The sequence below is a fragment of the Equus caballus genome, chromosome 1 (genome assembly GCF_041296265.1).
Source record: "Equus caballus isolate H_3958 breed thoroughbred chromosome 1, TB-T2T, whole genome shotgun sequence".
NCBI lineage: Eukaryota > Metazoa > Chordata > Mammalia > Perissodactyla > Equidae > Equus > Equus caballus.
This window is the reverse complement of record NC_091684.1, coordinates 155,664,024-155,690,834: the sequence shown is the minus strand read 5'-3', so window position 1 is coordinate 155,690,834 and position 26,811 is coordinate 155,664,024. Positions and strand designations below refer to the sequence as shown.

At 40.7% G+C, this 26,811-nt stretch overlaps 1 protein-coding gene and 1 long non-coding RNA gene across 16 annotated transcripts in view; one reads left to right on the top strand and one right to left on the bottom strand.

The window, feature by feature from the left end:
- Window positions 1-1,777: 1,777 nt before the first annotated feature.
- LOC138924831 (uncharacterized) lies at window positions 1,778-5,332 on the bottom strand. The gene is made up of 2 exons (XR_011440134.1): window positions 5,009-5,332; window positions 1,778-2,021 (listed from the first exon to the last, which is right to left on the bottom strand). It is a non-coding gene; the product is annotated as an uncharacterized lncRNA (long non-coding RNA).
- The window catches only part of SEMA6D (semaphorin 6D), a 571,496-nt gene continuing 548,759 nt past the window's right edge, over window positions 4,075-26,811 (top strand). For 9 of the 15 annotated variants that reach the window (XM_070271691.1, XM_070271682.1, XM_070271587.1 and 6 more), the window contains exon 1: window positions 4,140-4,478. The gene's annotated coding sequence lies outside the window, so the exon portion shown is untranslated. Of the gene's footprint in view, window positions 4,479-26,811 lie in introns of all 15 variants that reach the window. The other 6 variants (XM_070271625.1, XM_070271484.1, XM_070271619.1 and 3 more) reach the window with 6 other exon arrangements.

Genomic DNA, 26,811 nt, shown 5'->3' with positions numbered 1-26,811 from the left:
AAAATGGATCGAGGAAGAGTTTAGAGATGTAAAGTATGTAGAATCAGGGTTTGTGGTCTATTTCTACAGAGGAGGAAACTAAGTCTCAGATAACTTTGTGATTTACCTGACTTGCTTTGTCTCTCTTGTGTTTCCAATACAGGCTACACAAATTATCATCCTTTCTGCCTCTGCCTTTTTGTACTGCCCACTATACATCCAGCTGCCAGAATTCATAGAGGAAGGGATATAAAAGGAACAAAGAATATACGCCTACTCCTGGCCAGAATTATTCTACTAAATCCAAAGGACTATGAATGATAGGAAAGTAGTTCAAAGAGAAAAAACACATCTTCATCTTAATCCAATCCACTATTTGTATGATAAATAGTAGCAAGCTAAACCTTTTGTGTGACCTAATGGGAAATCCCCACTGGTGAAGTAGATTGATGCTCTATGACCAAATCTCAGAAGACTCACATCGTTCTCTCTTTTCTTCTGTGTAGAGCAAGGCATCAGCCCCAAGCCAGCAGTGAGGGGTTAAATCTTACATAAGCCTTGCTTTAAGTGAACATAATTTAGTTCATTAGTTTCATTAGTTAAATGAAAACTGAGGGGGGGGCTGGCCCCGTGGCCGAGTGGTTAAGTTCGCGCGCTCCGCTGCAGGCGGCCCAGTGTTTCGTTGGTTCGAATCCTGGGTGCGGACATGGCACCGCTCATCAAACCACGCTGAGGCAGCGTCCCACATACCACAACTAGAAGGACCCACAACGAAGAATATACAACTATGTACCAGAGGGGCTTTGGGGAGAAAAAGGAAAAAAATAAAAAATCTTTAAAAAAAAAAAAAAAAAGAAAACTGAGGGGGAGGAAGTGTGGAGGATCAGGGGAAGGGAGAAGAATGGGAAAATGCATAAGCAACTGAAGAGTCAACAATAGGATTGCCGGACTGAGCAAAAAATACAGGGTACCTAGTTAAATTTGAATTTCAGATAAACAATGAATAACTTTTTAGTATATTATGTCCTCAAACCCCAAATATTGCAGGGTTAACAACATGTTGCAAAACAGAGACAATGTATTGTCCCAAATATTGCCTGGCACGTGGACTCATACTAAAACATTATAAGTTTTCATCTGTCAGTCAAGCTTAATTGGGTCTGTTGTATTTTATCTGATAGGCCTAGTTAAAAAAAATCTAGTACATTTATCAAGGTTCTTAATATCAGCTGTTAGGGCCTCTCAAAGGTTACAAGAGCCTAGGCCACATTTTTTGTTTGTTTGTTCTGAGGTCCCAAATACAGCAAAATGTGAACAACTTTCTAGCAAGGGTTACAAAGTTTATGAAGAGTTTATATATTTTTTTCATTTTATAAATTAACACTTCTAACTCAAAGAAAATATATTTTTGCTATTCACTAGGTAATTATAGACTATATATTTTAAAATTAAATCATCACACACATTAGGCAGTACGGTCAGATAGTGGGAAACAAATTTAAAACTTCAAGGTCACTCTAAATCTGGTAAAGTGTATCTCAGTTATTGTATGTATTTATTATTTGGAGATAATGAGAGTCTAAACTGGAGGCTTTTACACAATATTATCCTGGGGTCAAATGCCCCTCTCCCTCCCCTAACTGGGTGGCCCCGCCAGCCACCAAAGAGGGGACTGACCAATTGCTTGGAACATCTTTCCTCTATTTCATGCCCAGGTATAGAAAGCCGTCTTCCAGATTTGGGGACCATATTAGTTTCCTTTGGCTGCTATAACAAATTACCATAAACTTGGTGGCTTAAAACAACACACATTTATTTTCTTACAGCTCTGGAGGCCAGAAGTGCAAAAGCACTTTCCCTGGACCAGAAAAAACATGTAGACAGGACTGTGTTCCCTCAAGTGATTGTTGGCGTGATCTCTCTCTTTCCTCCTCCAGCTTCTGGTGGCGTTCCTGGGCTTGTGGCTGCATCACTCCAGTCTTTGCCTCCGTAGCTGCATTGCCTCGTCCTCTTCTGTGTGTCAAATTTCCATCTGCTTCCCTCTTATAAGGACATATGATTGCAATTAGGACCCACCTAGATGATCCAGGATTACCTCTCCATCTCAAGATCCTTAATTAATTACATCTGCAAAAGTCCATTTTTTTGCCACATACGGTAATATTTATGGTTCCAGGGACCAATACATGGACGTCTTTTGGGGGCCATTATTCAGCCTGCCACAGGGACTGAGGCGATGCCTTGCACAGAGCAGGGTCCCTGAAGAACACAAATTGGCTTGTTGATGGGCTTAGCCAGGAGTCAGTTACTGGGGATGTCTTTTGCCAATTGTGAAGAAAGACCTCGAATCCAATCTTGAAGTCTCATCTCACACACACACCTGAAGTCATGATCCTGGATTGAGTCCTTCTCATGTTTCAATTACAGGGCACAGGTGGGGGTCCACAATCCCACCAACAAAAGCAGTTCTAGTGGTGCTGGGACAATCATATGTCCTGGACAATCTGAAGTTCTGCCCATGTCATTACTGTCTCTTTTTCCTTCTATGAAGCTAAGCATAGATGAATAAATATTTATTATTTACAAATAATAATTTTTAAAGGGATCATGGAAGGTCATGCAGCAGGGTGGTTAGAGGGCAGCCTCTGAAGCAGACTTCAGGAATCCAATCCCTGCTCCACTCATTACAGGCTATGTGGCCCCACCTCTGTGCCTCTGTCTCCCATCTATATGTCATAAGATTGTTGAAGATTAAATTAGCTAATATATGTGTAAAGTGCTCAGAGCAATGGCTGGCTGCTAGAGGATGTCTTTAACTTAATAAATGTTAGCTGCTGTTTATTTCAATGCAGAAGCCAAAGAACCAAGAAGCCCAGTGAAAGACACATGGATCACGGAGGCAAGATATACACCAAAAACAGACAAAAATTTTTTAAACGTAAGAGCTAAGACAACAAGTGCTGCAAGAGAGCTGAGCTTAGAGAAGTGTTTGCTTGCTTGCTTGTTTTTCTGTTTTAGAACTCAGAACTCTGACTTGGGGGGTCAAGAGTTAGAAAAGAGGACAAGGGAAGGGGAAATGGTGGAGGAGAGCGGCATGAGCAGGCTGTCTGTGGAGCCGGTATGTGGCCTGAGCACGTGGCGCTGGACGGTCAGGGCAGGATGGTAGTGCAATAAGAGCGTCAGTCCCTGGCAGCTTGTGCTTGTCTGAGCAGAGCTGGAGCCCCAGCTCTGACGCTTAGGAGCTTCCAACTTAGTGACCTTCACCATGTTAGAAAAAGCAGGTAATATCTACAAAGAAGACTTGTTTTAAGGATTATGTTAAGGAATGTATGAGAAATCACCCAGCCAAACACAAAAAGTTTTTAGTTTTCTACATTACCTATTAGTTGGAATACAGACAAGGATGCGATTGAGGGGATTTTTCCTTTAAATAGAATACAAAGCCACTAACGCTTGCATCCTATTTAAAAAATAGCATTCAGTCCTTAAACAGTCTTTTGAGCATATAGTATGTACTGGGGACCATACTAGAAGCTGCTGATAAAGTTATGAGCATGACAAAGTTTTGCCTGGGGAAATCTATGGCCCGGTAGGAGAAGCAGTCACGTGAAGAGAGAATACCATATGGGTGACAAGAACTGTCACGGAACTATGAACAGAGTGCCAAGGGGACAGGGAAAAGTGAATATCAAAATGTTTTTATAACAACTGCAAAAAAATGAGAAAGGGGTCAGTAGAAAATGGCATTTTTTGGTTTGGGTTAGGCAAAAGAGGGTGTTCTGGAATGTTGCTGGGCTTTTTGCTTATGGAGAAAGCTGGGCTGACAGTTCAGTCCCAAAGGCCAGTGGACAGCTGCTAGAGGATGACAAAGTGGCACTGGAGAATAAATGTCTATAATACTACAAGTGATATATGGCATATTAAAAATTACATCTTATCTATAATACACAATATCTAAATCATCGTATTAATAAAATCAAAATGATGGGTCCTGCGTATGAAGGGGCTGGGGGAGGGTGAGCGAGGACCTAGAGGGCAGTCGGCCGCCACGTCACCCGGGACCTTTCCTCCGCTTGGAGAACGTGGGGTTTCAGCGCAGAGGTGGGGGCTCCGGCGGGGGAAGTTCAGAGCCGAGGGAGCGGCAGAAGCACGTGGGCCAAGGGGAGTGGGAGGACGCAGACGGAGGAGTAACCGGTGGAAGTGTCAAAGAGGAAGGAGTGGAGGGCTGCTGAGGTGACAGGGTGTGGTCTGGGGGGGGCAGGCGAAGCGGGAGCGGCGGGCAGAGAGCCCCACCAGGACCGAGGAGGCAGTGGGGAGCGTGTCTGCGTCGCTCGGTGCGGTGACAGCGAGGAGCGCGGCGCCCGCCGGCGAGGGGAGTTTCCCGTCCTCGCCCAAGTGGAGCCCAGCTCGGAGCCGCGCCAGCGCCCTCCGCCTGGGCCCGCGGGGCCAGACACCTGCCGAGTACGAAGCGGGAGTCCGGCTGAGCCTTCGGCCCCTAAGTAAGTCTTGCCTTTTCTCCCTCCGTGTCCCCCGCGCCCCAGCCTCTTTATCTGCGGGGCTAGGAGCTCCTGTTGAGGAGCTGCGGCGGCGTCCAGGGATGCTCCAGCCTCCGGGCGCGCCCAGCTGGCGCGGGGACCCGGCCCCGATGCCCCGCCGCCCGGGTCGCCTGCGCAGCGCAGACGGAGGTGGCCGCAGAGTTGCTGGCACTGATACTACCCATCTTTTGTGTCTTGCCCGATCCCCGAGCCCTGCCAGGCCGGGGGGAGGGAGCGGAAGCCACTTTATGGCTCCTGGCCCCACCTCTTGCCCCCACCCGAAATCCTGGGGGATTTTAATGTGCGGCGGACTCGGGCGCAAGTGGTGCCAAACCCCCGGGCTGGACCAGTTGGATCCGGAAGGGCAACCGGCCCGACTGCCACGCCGCCCCCTCCTCTGATTTTCTTTTGAGATACAGCGTCTTTAACTGGTGGGTGCTGGGAGGAAGGCTGACTGAGTGGTTCTGGGAGTCTGGGTGTAGGGAGCGACCTACCTTCTTGCTTTTCTGGGGTTCTGGAGGGGAAAGGATGGGGGCACGGAGAGCCCCGGATCCCGGAGCGTCCCGCGCTGGCTGGCTTGCGCGCGGCCGGCCAGCAGGCGTTCGCTGGGTGGGTCCCTTGTCTGGCTCATTGTTCGCGGTGACTGTTCTTGGGGCCGGCTGAGCGACACAGACACCGCTCACGGGCCCGTAAATAAAGGTGACGACTTGGAGGAGTGAGGGTCAAGGCAGCCTGGAGGAAAGGGCTTGCCCAGTTTGGAAACGGACTTCCAGCTCGGAGGGCAGTAGTAGTTGACAGCGAAAACCGCTCCTGAGTGTGAAACTTGGATCTGACTCTAATTCACGGAGACAGCCTAGTGAATTAAACCCTCAGAAACAGGGCGCGAGATTTCCCCGCTGAAATTGTTTTCAGAGTAACGAAGATAGAGTTTTAAGTGTTATTGGCAGCTAGCTGCTTTCTCTTGTTAGCACCTGTTTCTCTTAAAGATTCCTGGGTGGGGTTTACAACCCCCCCCCCCCACACACACACACACTCCTGTTTGGAATGTGTATTTATTCCATTTGTGCCTTCAGCTAGTCGAATTGCGTGGTTCCAGGAGAGGAATCTGTTTTCAAAAACAAAGTGCATTTTCCACTCTACAAACGGCCAAGCGCTGTTGTGGACATCCATTGCTCCCCCACCCTAGCCACATGCTACCGTTCATGGAGGCAGGCGTGTATCCAGAGGCAAAGAGAGTCTGTTATCCCTAGTTGGAGATGCCAAAACGCAGCTAGTGCATAATCATTATGTTGGAGGCTAGGACGCTCTTATTTGAGTTTTCCCAATTTCCCTAAATTACAATGATGTCACTTGTTGGCGGTGTCTGTTCCTTAGCCTACTACAAAGGAGGGTGCATTTTCCTGAGAGGGATGTTCTTTCTTTCACTATGGTCTATGGGCAGTGATCAGAGTAAGCTCTTGACAAGAGGGATTTTTAAAAATTATACACACACACACACGTTTGTAGCTAGTTGAAAATCCCAGTAGTTACTAACACACCTCACTGCCCTACTTATACTATGCTTTGACTTGCCTGATGGACTTGCTAAGTGCATCTGTCTGCTGCAGCCTGGAGTTCCAGCCCCCAGGAAAAATAATATGAACACCTCTCTCTGACCACAGTCTAATTCCACAGGGAAAAACCATGCAGTGGAAGTGTTATTTAGGGTATGGAAAGCTGTGTGATTTATTCTAAGGAGAGAAGAGGGAGTTAGGTAGAAGATAAACAAAAATGGAAATCTGAGTAGGCATCCAGACCATAGTCAGAGTTCCACAATATGTGTGGAAAGTGTATTGTGTTCGCTTTCTCTCCTTCATCACTCTTACTATTTATATCCTTAATGCTTTCATCACGGTATTTGTGCCTCTAGTTTGGTTTCTTTGGCTTTGGAAAAAAAAAACTTTTACATTTTTAGTCTATTATTATGTTACATTTTCAATATCAGTAGTGCTCACTGAATGCATAGGATTATCTTTTAAACTGCTCTTTTGTTTGTCTACTTGCATACCATGTGCAGCTTAGTGTGGGACCACACAGGCAATGAATCCACCAACTTCTAGTGAAGATTAAGACATGGAAGGTATCCACAGCTACGTATAAACTGTATACTCATTTAGCCTCCTTCCCTCATGACCGATTTTAGCTCGTTGTTTGTTCATCTTCTGAACTCTCCAAACTCCAAATTCTTACCCAGATTGATTGCTGCACTAAATCTTGATTGTACAAAGAACAGAACTTAATTATTTTGGTCTCATTTATCAGTCAGCAATGTTTAGTGTGGCCAATTTAATTATATCATTGAAATATGCATGACTTTAAAGTATGTTGAAAAAGGTCCTTTTAAACTTGTTTCTTCATAAAGAAAAGAAAAAGTCCTCGTGAAGCCATAATTTCACTGCTGTGAGGCCCCTAGCCATTTGTATTTATTGAGTTTACTCTTCCACATGAAGAAAGAACCATTGTTTTGTTGTCTAGGAGCTGAAGGAAGATGGAAAGTGAGAAAAGAAAATCAAGCACTTTAAAATGCTATTATTTTCTCTACTTGGGAAAAATATTTTTTTGAGTGAATAGTGATTATTTTCTTAAAGATACACTAAAACCTTACTAAGGGGAAAAGAAATTTTCACGATAGAAATGCTAGCTCTTACTAAATACCATAAAAGGTTGGCGTATACATGTATTTTTGAGCCAATCTCATAACACCATTTCTTCTTTAGAATTATGAAATGTTACCAAATTATTGTTATTAAAACACTAAAGCCTCATCAAAAGTTATATTTAAATATACTGTCTTTTTGCAAGTGCTTTAATTGTAATAGCCTGTTTGTTGAGATTAAAAAGAACATCATTGATGTCATGGTGTGCTTTGCATTTTAAAATAGTAGCTAATGAATTACAAACATTCATTACTCCACAACCACTTGCTGAAATTTCTCAGGACCCCCAAATAGAGAATTATTTGTACTGTATACGATTATTCAGACCCGAGCTGAGTTTATGTGGATCTCTTTTCTTCTGCAAAATTAATTGCCTTTTAAATTAATACTTTGTTGGCTCTGAATCTTTTGTTATTTTTCTTCTTTGTCATAAATTTACGTGTGACCATCTTCAACATTGTCTGGTTAGGAGACTTCCTGTTGAAAACGTATGGGAATTAGTGGGAGGAGAGATGAAGAGAGAGAGAACGACTTTCACTAAACCTAGAAAGAGTCAGCGCTTCGCACAGGAAGAGAAAGGCAGGTTGCAGTGGATAAAATTCATTGAGGAATGCTTCTCTGACCTTTCGAAGTCCAAGCTCTGTAGCACATAATACACGTTTGGGTAGTTCAGGCACTAACTTCACATATCATAAGGCAAAGTAATAGAGTATCATAATACCTTTGCTTTGCTGCATTTGAATGCTAACTTTCATTCCATTCACTTTTCTGCACACTAAGTGATGAAAACTACCCACTGTTTTCTTACGCTATATTTTTTCATTTTTCGCCAGGGTTGGGGGGTAGGTGGGAGGGCTGGGAGGGGAGGGAGCGCTGTTCTATTGATGTAAAAATGAAAATTGTCAATGTTTATTTTGGAAAAATTTCCTTTAAAGAGCTCCCTTTCTTCTTTCAGTTTAGTGCTTGTGAAGTGTTTACTGAGGAAGATGGGGTGCGGCGCTCAGTGTTCGTAACCAGACGCAATCAGAGCCAAATAGGTTAAGGGGTTCGAATTAGCGCCTTTAAATCTTAAATTTAGTTTTCCTTTCCATAAAAGAATATGAAGAAAAGGTTTTGAATTAAGTTTTATTTTTAATAACTGGTATTCATTTAGACTCTCTGGAAAAGGAAGATTAACATGATTGAGTAGTAAAAATGTACACATTTATGAAATGACCATATAAGGCCCTACAAATTAATGATTGTGTCTGCTTTTGATATATGCCCTTTTTTCCTGATAAATTAGCATTTTTAATCTCAGGGGTACTGTGAATTTCTTAACTGATCATATTTTCTCTTTTGCTTTGGCCACTAGAAAGCTCAGAGCCAATCTGAGATCTAATCTACTGAGCCTGGGAGGCTCTGTGGAACACACGTGTGGTATCTTTCTCAATGACTTTATCTTATTCCACTTGTGTATGTATTTTCTGTCGAAATGTCTAATTTTTTTGGGGGGGGAGACAGACCACCAAAGTTAATATGAATAAGTGTTCAGAAATACACTCGTCTGCAAATATTATTAACGTCTAATATTGTAAATGCTGAGGATATGGGGCAAACTAAGGTGTGATTTCTGGTCTGAAGATACTTATACTATATTCTCGCTGGATAGAGAAGTCATGAACACATAACAAATTAGCCAATAATGAGTAACATATATATATATATATATATATATATATATACATCTGTTGCATTAAATTGAAATCCTTGACCTTATCTTTAATGATGCTCAGCTTCCACTTTCTAGAAAAACACTATAAATAGTATGAACCGGTAAAGCAAAGTAACCAAATCTTTTCATTAGAAAGAATTCTCCTCTGGGAGTACTAAACTCTAAGTAGTCTGAGGATGGGAGGATGAAAATGAATGTTGGAAAAATCATTGTGATTCTGATAGTGGAGACTTCCAGACATTTCTATTGTCTTTCTCTTCCCTTCTGTTTCTTTCTTCCTCTCTCTGTCTCTTATTGCGTTTTCTGCTTGCTGTCCCGTCAGCCAGTGGCTAGAACTAATTGACAGGTGTGGCAATTCTGGTGGCAAGCTACATCCCACCAGGCCAACAGCTTATAAAATTTCTAGCTATGTAAACACAATATTTGTTCTAAGTACTGTACTTAAATACAGTAGTTAAGTTTAAGTGCCCAGTGGTTGTTTCTCTTTGCACTTGAATCAACAACCATTTTTAGCTTTTAGAAGGGACCACCCACAAAACTGTTCTTTTTGACTGTAGAAAAACACAAGGAATGAGAAAAAAAGTGAAAACCTGAAAAAAAAAAAAAACCAGAACTAAATTATTGACCCAGGGTGACATGTTTATAGCTAAGGCAACAAACTCTGAATTAAACTTCCAAATCTAACCAGCTACCTCTGGGTATAAATCTGAGTCTCATCTTCTCTATCTCCCACATAGGCGCCAATGTTTTCAGACATCTCGATTACAGTTAATGTTAAAAATAATGGAAAGCTTAAAATGCAGATCTGTTGTCCTGAACTGAAGCAAACTTTCAGACAATGATAAATACTGATCATTTAAACTTGGCCTTTTAAAAAGCACATTGGATAAATGAAAATCCTTGTATTAGCACACTTACTGTGCTTCCAATTATGATATAAATAGTGCATAAAGCTTTAAAATTTTCATCAAATTAATGTTTCACTGACATGCAAATTAACGGCTGACATCTAAGGTGCCTGCCTTGTGATGGCTCCTGTTTGGCAAGTGAACCTCAGAGGGTTATTTATAGGTTACGTTGCAGCAAAGCGCTGGAGTAAATTCTCATTGTGCAGCTCAATTCAAATTGATGTTTTCGCTTTGATTCTCTTCACTTTTTTCACATCCTTTTGATCTCTAAAGCCTCTCAGAAATAAGCTACCCAAGGTGCTAAATATATAATTAATAACATTTGGGCAGGGAATTTGTCTTTCAATTATCCCCAGGACATTTGGAGACAAGTTAAGTATCCATCGCTAGCTTGTTCAGGTATGAATAACTCTTGGGGCTGTGAATTTGAACTCAGAGATTTGGGAATATCCATTTCCATCTACAGCACATAGGATAAAAATGTTCACACAGAAAAAGTGAAGAAGAAACTTGAGCATTTATCAAGCGAATTAATTTTTAAGAATAGCAGCCTCTAAAGATCCAAGTGGAAATCCTATTTTATTCTCTAATGGCAATTGAGGTTTCTTTTATCTCTACCTTCCATTACATTTTGTACATAAAGAATGCAGTGAGAGAATTATAATGTATCTGCAATTCCCATACTATGTTATTAGGTCAAAATTTGGCCTTTCCTTTCTTTATTCCATGTCCATGTCTGCCTAAAGGTAGAATGACTCAATAAAAAATGAAAGAGTCAGTCTTTTCATTTACTCTGCACACTTCTGCTCAGTGTGGATTTTGTACATGACCTCATGAGGCAAAGATATGTAAGCTATGGGCCTGCCCTCTGGCCAAGTGGTTAAAGTTCTGCACGCTCTACTTTGGTGGCCCACAAACCAAAGGGTTCATGGGTTTGGATCCCAAGTGTGGACCTACTCTGCTCATCAGTCATGCTGTGGAGGTGACCCACACACAAAAAATGCAGGAAGATTGGCACAGATATTAGCTCAGGGACCATCTTCCTCAAGCAAAAAAAAAAAAGAGGATTGGCAAAGGATGTTAGCTCAGGGAGAATTGTCCTCTCAAAAACTAAAATAAAATAAAATGAAAGCTTTGTGAATTTGACTGTATAAAAACTTTAAAAATATATTAAAAAGAAGATACATAAGCTATAAATTTCTGCCTACAAAGATACAACTTACTAGAGAAGTTTACAATTTATTAACCTTTAGGTATTTTCTTCATGCTGTACTCAGCCTGGAATGTTCTACTTTCCCTACCAAATTGATTAAATGTCTATCTTTTCTTACAGATTTACTTAGAAGACACTTTCTCTTTGAAGGAATCCCCATAGCTGGATTTGAACGTGGCCTTTTTTTTTGGAAGAGTGTATGTGTATGTTTGTGTGTGTGTGTGTGTTTTCTAGTCATATTGTAAACATGAAAATGTTTACAAAATCTAAAGAATTTTCTACAAAAGCAGTATTTATTATTTATTACTATCATTCTAAAGCTAATGAGATAAAGTAAATGTTGGATCCAAGCTACCTGTGGAAGTAAATACTTTTCTTATTTTTGACACTTTCGTCCAGTAGTGAATAATTTGTTCTTCGGCCTGTTACTTTTTATTGACAAATGTCTTCATTAGTTATGTAGGGTATGGTATGGTACGATCAAGGCAACTTGATTTCTTGCTGATGAAGGTTTATCAGGAAATTTATCCCTTCATTATGAAAAACTCACTTTCATTCATGAACATTGAATGAGGACTTAATATGCACCAGGTATTGAGATGGGAGGTGAGTGTTAAAAAACAAACAATGCAAAGGTCCCTGCCCTGAGGGCATTTAGGATCAAATAGAGAATAAAGATGCTGAAGAAATGTGGTACACGGAATGATGCTGATGCGGGCCATCACGGGGTCTTCCGGGAGCTGTGAGGAAGGGTCTCCACTGGGTGTGAGGGGGAGGGGTCTGGAAAGCTTAGTCTGCGATTTGAAGCGAAAAGGACCGGTAGAAGTCTAGCAGGTGAAAAAGCAGTGGTCGGGGGTCTGTGGCACAGAGCTGCTGGAGAACAGGAGAAAAGTGAGGCACACATGGAAAATCCAGAATGTCCAACAGGAAGGAAATACCATACATTAGACTGAAGACCAGCATAGCAGTCTAGACCGGAGATCAGGACTGAGGAGTTTAATCCTGGTTAAATCCTACTCTCTTATACTCTATGCCTCCACTCATGCTGCTGAATGTATCTAAGGAAAAATATACAACCATGGTATTATTTTGTATTCATTAATCTTATATGGGTTCTTGGAGTTATCAGGTTATCAGTTATCTGACTGAACTAGCCTACGCCATTCACTCTCCTAGAAAACTAAACCATACTTCTTCTTCTCACCGGAAACACTCAATACTGCCATTACACCCTCGCTCTGGATGAAGGCCTTGCTTCCTATCCACTGATATAAGTGAGCCATCAGAAAAGAATTTCCACAGACACCCACCTCCACATTCATCTACCTACCAGTATCTGTTCTCACATAATCTGCTTTCTTGCAGCTTCTCTCACATAGCACTGGTGGAATCTCAGCTGTTACATTTTAGTGGAATATGATGTAGAAATATGTAAATGCAATTTATCAGTGAATAAAACTATTCCTCCAGACCTGAAACTTCCATTTTTAGTTGTTTAGAGTTGGGAAATAATCAGGATTGCAGTCAAAGATTTATGTAAAGTGTGTTACTTAGAATAGTGAAAAATTAGAAGCAACACACTGCCCAAAGATAGAATCAGATAAAGTATGGCATATTCATACGATAGAATGATAAACATCATTTAAAAGTATGTTTCAAAAATAAGCATTGACAAGGTAAAAATAGATGATGCAATGTAAAAAGAAAAAAAGCCCCCCAAAACTGTACATAGTACATGATACAATTTTGTATATAGACATAGAAAAATTAGAAAAATGAACCATGTTAAAAGGTTGTCTCATTGGACATTGAGATGAAAATGGTTCTGTATAGCAAATCCTTCAAAAATATACTCAGCTTAGAAGAGAAAACTTCTCAATGGGAAGAGCCTGGTGACAGAAAATGTCCATTGAATAAACACAATAGTGAAAGTCATCTCTGTAGTGTGATTCAACTGCCATTGAAATATCTCTTCCCACCAGGCATTCCCCTTATCTGCCGTATCCAATCCACCAAGACCCATAGAATTTACGGCTAAAATATATCACAAATCCGTTTAATTTTCACCATCTCCGCTGCTGTCCCTCTGGTGCAAGACACCATAATTTCTAGCCTGGATCATTGCCTTAGCTTCAGGCAGGTTTTTCCCCTCTTGCTGTTGCAGAAATGATGATCTGAGAGGCCATATAGCACAGTGTTTGAAGCATGGACCCCGTGGAAAGGCTGCCTGAGTAAGAACACGAGCATCGCCACTTACTAGCTGTGAGAATGGGGGAGAGTCACTTGACTTCTCTTTACTTCCATTTTCCCCTTGATAAAATTGAAGATGTTACTACCTATCTTTTAAAGTTATTATGAGGATTAATTGTGTAACTGGCATAAAGCACTATTATGAATTAGCTATTTTTCAAGACCTAAATTAGATAATTCCCTTCCTTGTTTAAAATCATTCAAGGACTTCTCATTGCACTTTGAATTAAATCTTTATGATCATGTATATCAACTTCAACTCTTGCTACTTTCTGCTTCCTCACTAATTCCATGAAAACACCAAGTCCTATTCTGTCCCTGGGCCTTTGCACATGCTGTTCCCTCTGCCTGGCACACTCTTCTCTGACTCTCTCCGTAGCTTCTTCTTGTCTTCCAGGTCTCAGCTTCTGCCACCCCCTCTAAGAGCCCTTCCCTGATTTCTAGTCATCTAAAGGACACTTAGCTAGCCCTGGGGTGATCTAGTGGTTAAGATTTGGCGCTCCCACTGCCACGGCTGGAGTTTGTTTTCCGGTCATGGAACCGCACCACACGTCTGTCGGTTTTCACACTGTGGCAGCTGCATGTTACTATCATGCTGAAAGCTATGCTACTGAGTTTTAAAATACCAGCAGGGACACCCACGATGGACAGGTTTCAGCAGAGCTTCCAGACTAGACAGACTAAGAAGAAGGACCTGGCCACCCATGAAAAAAACTGGCCATGAAAACCCTATGAATAGCAGTGGAGCATTGTCTGATACAGTACTGGAAGGTGAGAGGATGGCGCAAGAAGAGCGAGCAGCATTCCACTCTGCTGTACACAGGTCACTAGGAGTTGGAATCGACCCAGTGGCACTGACAACAACAAAGGACACTTCCAGCTATTCTTTTTTGCACTTTTTTCGCTCTCTACACCTTATTGTTTCCTTAACAGACTGTATCACAATTTAGGCTATTTTTTCGTTAACTTTTTACCCTTTATTTGACCACGAGAATTTAAATTCTGTGAAACAAAAATAACATCTGTCATGGTTACATTCGTTTCGCTGGATACCTAGCAGAGGGTCCGGCATGTGGTACTGAATCAATACTGGATGGGTGGATGTACGGATGGCGAAGATTCTAGCTGTTATAATCTTGGACTTGCGTTTCTAGAAGGGCTAACTTCATATTTGCAGAGTCTATACATCACTAAGGAGCTATAGAAGGTTAAGGTATTAACATTTGTTATCATTTTAGCCCTGGTACACAGGACCTTAAAATACTTGTCAGAACAGCAGTGCATTTTGAAAGAGTAGAGAGTGGAGAGGGGAGTGGTAGGTGGTTTGGGGGACTCGAGATCTGAAGATGTTCCAGGCTGGGGACAGCCTAAGTGGACACTGCAGTGTTGGGGGTACGCGGTGGGCTTGGGGTGAAGTATTGGAGTGTTGAGATTTCAGGCATTCAAGAGGAACTTTCAGACCAGCATTTCCAAAGAAGCAGGTTAAAAATACTACATAAATGCACTTCCATAGCATTTGCTTCTCAGCTTTAGAGCATGCTGAATAAACCTCTGTATACACAATGCCCAAATAAGTGGATGAAAGATTTTTTAAAAGTCAAATTAGTTATTTGATGTCATGAAATAGGAACAAAATGGTTTGCTCTCTTTGATTCGGCTGGTTTTTCAAATGGAAGTCAGTCAAGCCTCAGTACGTGTATATATATGTCTGTCTTTGCAGGCTTTTTTTTTGGACAGAAAAACACTTTATGTGGCAAACATGTTTTCGTGTATTGTTTTTGATCATAAAATTGTAATGGCATGGGAAGTTTTGTATCAAGTGATGTTCCCATTCTCTTACCAGGAGGTGTCACTACAGCTCACTTAAATTTACCGGTGCCTTCTGTCAGGACCAACCAGTGCCAGCATTTTATCGGAATGTCAGTACTCGCTTACCAAGTTCTCTGCGAAGTTACCTAAAGGAAATATGATGAAAACAGAATTCTTTCAGGGGCCTATTTCTCCTCCAAACAAATGTTCTTATGATCACTAGCTGAAAACATGGAGACTTGTTTAATATTCCGGAAACAAACGGCACTCTTAACTTCCCTTTGAATGTTGAGTGGGGGTGGTGGAGATAAAAAAACAAAGAGCAAGATAAAGGAGGAGAGATAGATATAGCGAATCATGAAAAAAGAGTGAAACGGGGCTTCCAGTGATAACACACTGCTTGCAGATCCCTGAACACACTGTTCTCTCCCCCATCTGACTTGGTGTGTGTTGTCCCTTCCCTGCCCTCTCCTCTGGCCAGATCAGTCCAGCTTGCTCTGCTGGAGCTGTTAGAATAAAACAAAAATGACTATCTGGTGTTGAGCTCGTACATTATCCCAGCTTTTTGACATACGTAATTTCTATCCCCCTAATAACATTAATAAAATAGGTATTTACTGAAAATTTTTCGAGTGAGGAAAATACAAAGTGGAAATGTTGCATGATTTGTGGCTATGATTTGACCATAGGCCCATCAGATTTCAAAACCACACTCTTCTTCATTCCGTGATGCTTCTTAAGAGTTCCTCCCCCTGGAGACTTTCCTAACGTTTGTGACTGATTTAGGTATCCCTCCTTTGGGTCCTACAACATCCGGGGCTCACACCAAGTGAACGGTCATCTTGATGGAGCCACAACCCTCTGTGTTCCTACCTCCCTCTTCACCCAGAATTGGAGCACTTTGAGGGTGGGTATAATGTCTTATCTCTAGAATAGAACAGGAGACCCCCAATGTTGATCAACTGTGTGGGTGAACAAGAGAAACAGTGCACCCAAAGATGGGGCACCAAGGTGGATGAGGCCATGGATGAGGAAAGCATGAAGCTCGCGCAAGGACCCATCGGGCTGCCGGTCTTCACACACTGCTATTGGCCTCACTTGTTCCATAGACAACTGAACAATGACGAGGAAAGTCCCAGCCTTTGGGGGAGGAAGAAGAACAGAGTTAAGCGCCCAAGAAGAAAGGGATACTCAGCACAGCCCACACCTTGTAGCTCCTCTGGAACTGGAGGGAAAAGACTGGCATCTGAGGAGCTGTGTTTTCTGCTGACCTCCAGGTGGCAGCATGGCCCAGCTGTTAGAGCCCAGCTCAGTTCTTGGACACCCGTAAAGCTGCGGACTCAGGCTGTTCTCAAGGCATTAAGTGCCCGGGGAATGATTAATAGTGCTGCCCGCTCCCTGCACCCTGAGGGTAATTGAGCCTGCAATATTTTGGAGGCTGCAGAGAGACTTCCTGAGCCTCTGTCTGATAGAAGGAGCTGCAACATTTTGGACATTATATCCCTTCAGAGACCTCGGAGTCCTTTTTGTTGTGCCAAGAATGCAATCTTTGGCAGAATACTTTCAAGGGGAAAAAACTCCTGCCATCACTACTCTTCAAATATGGGGAAATTGGACAGTCTTACTTTTTTCAGATGTTTGGTTTGCTATGCATTCCACATTCTTATTTCTTTCTTTGGTTCTGAAGTAATATTCCTTTCCACCTGACTTAAGGCAAATCCTCTGGAAGGTAGCTTATGTTAATCGACTGAGTATTTTGAAAGAGTGCAGGCAGAGCTATGTATAATGTCTTTATTTAAATAAGCTCTAAGCCCTTTTCTATTGTAAGCCGAGGTATTTAAAAGTAAGATGATTGGAAATTTCTAAAGTTGCACTCAATTCAAGAGAATGCGAAACATGTTAGAATAAGAGACTGACACAAGGGTACAGCGTCCATTTATTCTAAATATACATGTAATATCAATTTTGGAAGACAACCAACAAAAGATCTTCAGCTTGTCAGGTTGGGTTTGTGCGACTGCTTCTTTTCATTAGAATTTTTAGTAACTGGGAAAGATGCCAGATTCTAAACACTAGAAAACGGTGTCTTGAATAGGATATACTAGTGGATCTTAGCATTGTGGAGAAAAAGTCACATGTGGATTCAGAAAACGTTTGTTCATCTCTGCAACCAAATGGGGAAGCTGGATCTTCCCGGAGTTTGGATTGACATACTTCTGCTGGTTGGTTTTCGGCAGTGGTTTGTAGCTTCTTCAGTGAATTCTTTAATCTTTGGTACTTTTGACAACAATTGTTCTTCGCCAAAACCTGTGGGATTTTACTCTCCATCGTGGAAGAGTCTGTCATGGTAGCCCAGGATGCTCTAAAGTTGTGTTTTGTATGGGAGGTTATTTTCTAGGTGTTGAGAGAGCCAACTTAACTGGTTCTCCATGTGCTGACACTTTTAAGTTTTAGCAGGCGATAAATTTCGTCGCTTTAAATTCTTGGAGTGGAGTGGAAAATCAAGTGGACGATTAGGATGGCCCCTAAAATTCTGTTTTTAGATTAGATGGTGGGGGTTATACAGACTGCTGTTCTATCTTCCTTTGCTTTGTTAGATTTATCTAAGAGATTGAACTTGGAATGGCGTCTTTTTTGTGATGAAGACCTAGGCTGGGGAATGAAAGTAGGGGGTGGGGATGGGGAATGAATTGAGATAGGTCCACAATGGTCTATCCATAACCTCTGACTTAACTCTAACCACAGCAACAAAATTAGTAGGGTAAAACTCCCAGCATAGTCTAAAATCCTGCTTGATGACCCATGATTCATAGACGGGATTTTCCCAGCCTATCAGTTTCTATTTCTTTGGCTGCTTTGGGCAATTTATCAAAAATGTCTTGATTTGATCCCCTGATACAGAGATCTGCATTTCTATGCTGGCTTTAATTAACATACTGCTTAATATATACTTTATAATGTTCTAAGTATGATTATTTATATTTCCTATATTTTTTCTAATTTTCCAAAAGGGATTATAATTTTTTGTTTTTGATATCTAATTATATTTGTAAAGACACAATTTTTGGATGTATTTAAATCATTTTCTTGCAGAGCCAACAGACTTAGTGCCCTAGAAAAGGACAGGTTCAGTACTACATTAAACAGAGGGGCTGCTGATCAACTTCGCATTTCAAAGCTTAACTTGTTGACTTCTTTACTTTAGCACAACAATGTTTTTGAAAATCAGGTATCGTTAAGGAAAAAGGATTTTCAGCTCCATTAGCGTTCAGTAAATCAAATCCATTAACTCTCAGGGAATCAAGAACCAAGACTGGTGGAATAGATCAGATTCCAGGGAGCAGAGCAAACTCAACAAGAGACAGAGGGAAAGGAAAGCCCACTCCTTTGGTCCTAAGGAATTGTGGCAGGAAAAACAGTTATGGAATTAGGGACCCAGGTGGTCAGTTAAGATCCTGACCTTCCTTCTTTGAGTTCAAGATGAGAAAAAGAGTGGAGTTTGGTAGGAATGCCAGTGATATGCTTCCCAGATTTTAGGAGGAAACTGCAAAATTTTAGGAGAAGCCCCAGTATGACATGGGCAAGAGTAGAACAGTGGTGCTGATAGTCTGATTGACTGATGAGCCTCCCAAGAGGGATTTAGAAGCCATGTCCCAATGAGGGCATGTAGAAATTATGGAGTAGCCAGTAGACTAGTGGAGATCTGTGGTCTGAATGAAGAAGCTGCCTGCCATGGATGGAGTCTTAAGGACTAGGACAAATGGCTGTGCCTATGAACACCAATGAGGGGCACCAGCAGGCTCTTCCAAAAGGCTAGATGGGAGAGTCAAATTTCAGTAGTTACCCTCAGGGCTTATATCTAGCAGGGCCACAATGGCACGCTTGCATCATTTGTTTACAGTCAGTGTTTATGCTGATCGTTTTTATTGGACTGGCATCCATTCTGATTGGTTCATGCCATGCCATTCCTATTGTGAAATATTCTGAATATTACTCCAGGTTATCCACGTCAGAAATAGACTAGTCCTACTCCTCTAGCTCGGGGACCTGAGAGCAACTGAAGTTCACTGGCATGGATCGGAGCTCTCTTCCATTCACTGTCATAAGCCCAGAATTCTCTTGGGGAAGAAACGAAAAAGAGGAAGCAATCTGAAAGACTAAACTTTTACTGTAAAAAGACTATATCCTCCAGAAAATGACTATAAAAATAGTCCTACTATGGAGTTAACTTTGAATAGAATCAAAATTTAAATTTACTAAGACTGCTCAAACTAGGAAAAAAAGTAAAATATTGTGAATTAGTAAGTCTCACTGAGGTAGGACAGTTTAATTAGGAATCGTATCAGAGAAATAAAGAAACTATATGTTCTTTTCACATCTCAGAATAGGATGAGCAAATCTTCACCCTCCTCCTATGTAGTCCTGTTGAGTCCGCTACAGGAGCAATTACTTTGGGAGGATGGCCCAAGCTGCCTTCTGATTGCCTCTGCTTGTTCCTCTTGCTTCTTTCTCACGTGTGTGCAGACATGTGCAGGGAGTCAGAGGTTGCTTTGGGGAGCCTCCTCCTTTCAGTGCCTCACTTTCACTGGGCATTTCCAGGTCTACTTCAGATAGAGCGCCTTCAGCCTCGTTCCCTTTCTAATCTCCCTCTAAGGACATCAACCTGAGTGGATCCCTTTCCAAACCTAGTAATAAACCCCTTTCTCTGGATTTGTCTCTTAACCGCTATGGTATTCTTCTCCCTTTTTAAAACTGTGTATCCCAGCATGGCTAAGATCATGTTGTTCATTAAAGACAGTGATCTAAGACAGTGAAACAGGTGGGAATAATAACACCTTGGATCCTATCTTTTTCGTCTTTGAAACTCCCTCTGGAAGTGCTCCTGCTTGCGTAACTTCAAGGTGAACCTTTACCATTATGGGTGTACAAAGCAAGGACCTGGATTCCCACTTGCAATTTAATGAGATGATTTTTTTCTTTTATTTGCGGGAGGTTAAGATGAGTTAATAAATTCGTGAGCAAGATAGCCAGTATTCAAACTTAGTTTTTCCGAAATCCAGAGCCCCCAATTTTAATTCCACTACCTTGGCACCAATATTTTTATAAACTGTTGGTAGCAAAGGAAAACAAAAATATATGGTGATAGGAGGGAGGGCAGGTCTATGCCAATTTGATTTTGAGCCTCTGTGAAACCCCTAAATGACGAGATTTCAATGAGTACAGTGTGGAGCCCCTTCCTGGAAAGGAACTTTCGGAGATGTGGGAGAGAAGAACGCTAACAACGCTAACTCCTTATACATTTTCCCTTACTGGTTTTGCCTGTGTACGTAAGTATCTGCAGTAGGTAATTGGTCCTTAAAGCCACTGAAAGTTTCCGTCTGCAAGTCCAATTGTTTGTTCATTTATTTGTCTCTGTCTCTTTATTTCTAACCTTTCCACAAAAATGTTTAACGTAGCAAATCTGTTAGGATAGTTGAATGGGTCTATTGACTAATGAAGAGGTTTCTATTAAGGTGGGGAAGAACTTTATGAAAACAGATTGTTTCAGCTGCTCTCATTGCCAGCTAGGGATCACACCACCTGGAGAACTCCACGCTCCCTGGGAATTAACAATACCTTTCCAGCAAGGTGTTTGCTGAGCAGTCTTGTGGGGCAGATGAGTTTCTGGGAAACGAGGCAAAGTTTAAGCCACTTGCAGCTCTGTGTTGGAGGAAGAGTGCATGTACGTGTGCCCCACCCCAAATGGCAGAGGATACCAACATTCCTGTTTTACTTGGAATATGTTTGAGAACGAACATTTAAGTATCTAAGTGGGTATGTCCATGTGTCTGTGTGATATTTTAGCATTTCCTTCAAGAAAATGATGTCGTCTCCGTGTGAAAATCTAACTGCGAAAGAGCTGAAAATGTATTTTCCTCATACATTTTTCTTTTCCATAAAAACTTCCTAAACTAAAGTAGATCTCTCTTCCCTCACACCTTCTTGGAAGCAAAGTGCAAGATGATTCTAGAGCATTTGTGTGTCTGTGTGAGCTGACATGCCTAGTAATAAAAATAGTTGGCACTTACTAAATTCATACTGTGTGCCTTGCACTGTGCTAGGTAGCTAGTTACATACGTTATTTCATCTAGTTCTCATTATGAAAGTTCATATTATTAGCTCTACTTGACAGATGCGAAAACTGAGTAGTTGAGAGGTCGAGGTCAAGGGGCATGCCCAATCTTCAGCTGGTTGGGGTTGAAACTGAGGCCACCTGCGGACACCACACTCTTCATCACCGTGTTGTGCTGCCTCCTGAAGCAAATCAAAGTATTCCGTAAACATGAAAGCAAGATTCCTCAAGGAGGGAGCACAGAGAAGGTTACCTGTGGACTTAAGTTGTCGTGGGATTAAGGAAGGACCATGGAGTGTGTCAGAGGACCTGAGTTTTAATCCAGCTTCTTCACCTCCTCACTGTGTGAATGGCTGATGTACTTAATCGGAATAAACTACATTGTTGAAAATTATTTTAAGACTAGGAAGGACAAGGAAACAAAGTACAACCAACCAAGCAAGCAGATTTAAGTGGCGCTTGTTTGGCGGTGCGGAGGGGAGGTGGTGATCCTTCTCCGGCTGGGACATTACATTTTATAAAATTCAGATACCTGCTGGAAACAAAGTGTTTACCAAAAGGCATAAAACATGCCTGGAGTAAATTCAAAGTGCTACTTTTAATTTATAACTCTTAGCATCTCAGCCAATATTAACTATTGTTAACTACTTTATTCTACTATAAATGGATAAAATAAAGGAAATTAATTATATACCATTCTAACGGCTCAAAATATCTGGTGTAAAGCCATTAAAAGTTTCAACCTGGTATTAGAATAAAATTGCACATAGAATTTCACCATTTCACTGTGCTGACATTTTGAGGCTGAGTTAAAAATGTACGGCGGGTTTTATTTGTTTAACTGCCCTATAAACATCATGGGAACACATTTATGAGTATAAAAAGATATTTCCTAAAGTTAACGTAGAATGCTGCCACCACGTTTCCTGGTTTCTATACCTAACAAAATAATTCTTGATTGTTTTGAAAAAAATTACCAGAACAACGTGCTGACTTACTGATTTCTTCTTTCGCCAGAGCTGTGTGGTTTCCCTGAGTGTGCTTAAGAGAGAGCGAGAGGGGAGAGAGGGAGGGGAGAGAAGGAGGGGGGAGGGAGGGGGGAGGGAGGATATGAGCAGTCAATATGGAAGCTATCCTCGAGGTAGGCTCTGTCTTTGTAGAACTAAGACAAACCATCTTTTGTCTTGTCTTGTTCATCTGTTGAGTAGAAAGCTTGTGTGATTTGCATTTTGGAATGTTCAGTCCTTTTAATTTACTTCTAAATAATTTGTTTCTACATTATGCTGCTTTGTTTGTAGAGAACAATACTTACACAAGTGTTTCATGAAGTAAAATGAACTAATGCTGCGCTTTACAAAGAGAATTTCAAAATAAAAACCATTAAGGATGAATGGCATGCATTACAGAAATCTCTACCATATGTCTGAATGGGTCTGTTGTACCAAGCTTATTTATGAAATTCATAGGCACTAATTTATCTAAGAAATAGAGTGATAATGCTTTCAAGGCAAAGAAAAAAATAAAAACATGGTAAATATAAGAGGCACATTAATCATCTTTCCTGTGACTCTGATTTTGGATTATCCTTTAAGAGTCATATCAAAAGGGTTGGTATCATAATATAGAAATTATTTAGGCTTAACAGAAGTTTGGCAGTACCAGTTCTCAGAGGAGTTGGTTTGCAGAATGGGAGAACTTCCAATATCATTACACTTAGAAAGAAATTTGACAAAACTGTAGGAAATTCTGTAACCAAAGAACTTCTAAGAGGTAGATTGGATCCACTGTGGTATATAAAATACATCTCAGAGACATTTCCCCCAACAAGACTGACCATCTCATTTCAAAGAATTTTAGTAAAAACAGAGTGAGAAAGTTTTATGTAATTAGATATCTAAATGTTAAAAAAATCCTTTTCAAAAAGAACTTGGGCCGTTGTATCTTCAACATCATATTCTGGATCTGCGGATTTAATCAGACTCAGTTGACATCTTTCACTACTAAAACTAAAATACTTTGTACATTTCAAGAGTTATTGAATGAATCTCATTATTTTGTGCATAATTTGCTTATTTAATTTGAGACTGAAAACGTAAATTACGGTCTTGTATGTATCACTATTTTTGTGCAAAATGTAATGTTTTATAAAGGTAGATATTCATGGAGTAGATAATACGAAAGAATTCGGTAATACAGAATCCAGCAGTAACCATGCACATTAATAGGAAACCCCTTTCGAAAAGAGAAGAGAGAAGCATGGAACTTCGGACCACTGGCACTGATGAGACTTCCGAGAAGAGTCGAAATGTTATAAAAATTCAGTTTCTGTCCCTATAGATAGTCTTTCAAGATGATTTGTGAGGGACTTTCACTTCAGTTGTCAGCATTATTTAATTTTGGCTATGATTCAGAAATGATCATCTTAAGATATTCATGAGCAATAAAAGCAAATTCTGTGCAAAATTTAACCCACTGTGGCACTATGTCTTCCAAATGCAGCAAGAGTGGAGACTGGGTACTTCTCCCTCTGAGGTATGGAAACATACTCTCTCTCAGAAGACAATTCAGATGTGTGAGGGCCCGTTTCATATGTGTGAGGGGTCATTCATGAGCCATAGTAAAATATGGGGCCAGAGATTATAGCTTATGAGAAAATTGAGGTCATATCTTCACAATAATATCCTATTAAGTTAATCACTGTAGAAATGGTGAATGTTTAATAATGACCATTTTAAATTACCTATTCTGTTAAAGTGTGGATTGAATTGACAGATCTGACCAGTTATTTTAGCATAGGAAAATTTGCCTAACACAGTTGTCTGATATTTTTTTTTTTCATTCTGGTTTCCCTGAATATCATCCGATGGATTTCCTGTCGATGAGTAATACAGCAGGGAGACTGGACATACATATTGGCCATTTTTCCAGAGTTGAAACACTGCAATTATACCTTATAGAATCAAAGGGGAGTTTAAAGAGCATCTGGATGGAAATCCCAACGCTCTCACCTATCTGCTCTGTGACCTTGGTCAAATTACATAATTTCTCTAATAAACGGAGTATCAAGAAGATTATGTAAGAATTAAATAATATAGGCACCATCCACTACAGTGCACGGCACATTTTAAGCACTCAATTAATGATGCTTTTTATTATTTCGAGGGAGGATTAACGTTGGAGAAGAGTTAAATTTGTTGGACTGTGGGCCTAGGTGGACTGTTTCAGGTGAAAGGATTTGAACCAAAAGAAGGTAGTACACAGGCTTGGGGATGAAGGGGAAAGAGTCATAAAAATCACAATTTGTTAAGCACCTTCTATGTTTTGGACCCTGTAGCAGGAACACAGGAGAAGAGAATGCCACATAAGAAAAAGTAGGAGAATGTCAAAATCAATATTTAGCTGATTACAGTTCTTACCAATTCCTTTGCAAAACTTTCTCCCTCTCAAAATAATCTGGGTCACACCTTTACAAGTAGTTTGCTCATTCAAGGCAAGGATTAAAAAACTAGTTTTGATAATTGGAGATACCTGGTATATTTCGTTGAAAATATGCTATTAAGGGAAAATAATGAGCAATTTTTCTCTTCCCGTCTGTGTCATTATGCATTCTGGAACATACTATGATTAAGGCAGTGACCACATATGTGCTCACGTAAATTTCTCTCTTTGAGAAAGTGAACCCTCAAGGGCAGTTATAATTTTGTATAGCCAGGGCCTAAAGTATTTTCATTACATAGTTGTGCCCAATGAAAGGATTTTGAATGAATGAATGAGTGAATAAATGATGAGTTAGAGTGAATAAATGAATAGATGAATCTCCAAGTTAAGTCCAGAGCTTTTATGAACAGGGTCAAAATATTTATTGAGGACCCTTTGTCATATACATCATTGTCACCCTGCCAGTGCTGAAATGCATAAAATATTATCACCATCAAAGATGGTGAGGTTTTGATAAACATGATGTGTGCGTTCCTTGCTGGTGGCATTATCATTTGATAATCCCTTTAGAAAGTGACATGCCCATTTGTAGCAAAAGCCACAAATATATTCATATCCATTGCCTTAGAAATTCTTATTTCTCTTATGGAAATATTTGAACAGAAGTGAAACAAGCTAAACATAGAAAAATTTATTTCAATCAATATTAATGGAAAAAAGTTGGAGATAAACGAAAAGTCTAGCAAAATAATAATTTTATAGATTATGGTACATCAATACAATTATATATTATGAAGCCATTATAATTATGTGGAAACATCAACTTATGTTTATGAGCCAATATACATGAAAATAGTGGAATATAAAATACTACGTATACCATTATGGTACAATAATGTATGTATGTTATTGTACATATTGCACATTATCGTACATTATTATACAGTTCTAAAAGTTATCTTATTTTCTTTTGTCATAAATATATACTGTAGTGCCGTTTCTTCTGATAATTCAGTGTCTTTATAGGACTGAGATTCATCATCAGTTGCTGTCAACATCCCTATACTAAAATTTTGGAATACATAGATGACTGCGTTAAGTGTGTGTAATATTGGTCTCTGGCTATATACTTTGAAGGTTTTTGTAAAGAATAAATCCCCAATATACATTCATTTTCTTATATAGTTTGTTTATTTTCCCTGAAAGTCAACTTGAGGTAAAAAGTCAAAGGCTTTTTACCTTACAGGTTCAAATGTAAAGATGTCTTTGTTAATCTGGAGGCAGCGCATTGTAATTGAAAGGAACTCTTGGCCAACAGGTTGGATCTGTTGATTTTACAGATGGAGGATCCCTGAGAGGCGGGGAGCTGAGGTGATCTGGCCAGGGATACAATGCCAATTAATGGCAAAGCCAGGATTTAAATGTACGTGTTCTCAACTGAGAAATTTCCCACGCACGCCTCATGCAGGATACTTTCCCCATCATCCTAAACTGAGCGGTCAGCTCCCCTCCAGCTTCAGACCCCTTGAAGATTTTTGTCTACCTGCAGTGTCACATTTGCACCACGTTCCCGCGTCTAAGCAAAACACGAGTTAGCATCTCAGCCAGAAATTACTGCTTTGTTCACAGTTGCGCAGAGGTAAATGCACAGCTCTTGGGCAGTCTTGTCTACATGTTCTCACTGGTTGCATCTCCTCCAAATCAGGAGTTCTGCTTCCCAGCTCTGCAGCATTAATGTGCTCACCTAGCTATAGCCTTCCTATCTGTCTCAACAGCCTTCCTACGGCCCCTCTACCCCCGCGGCCACAGGCAGAAATCCTGGTCACAGCAAGCTGCTCCCACTGGGTGGCTTCCAAAAATCCACAAAGAACAAATTAGTGTTCCTGATTTGCTTCAGAAACAAACAGCAAAGAAGCTTCTCCAAAACGCTTGGAAAAAACAAACAAATAAGAGAGAAAAAATAGCTTCAAGGGAAAACCTACCGCTATTCTTAAAGGGGCCTCTAGGAGAAGTCTTCAAAAAAGATAAATGGTTGCTCAGGACTATTTGGCCTTTAGCCTGTGGTGGGCCGATTAGTCAGCAGTGGAAGGGAGGATGAGTGGGTAAATTCATGTAAGGGTCCTATTGAGCCAATTTTGAAAGAATTTAAAAAAAAAA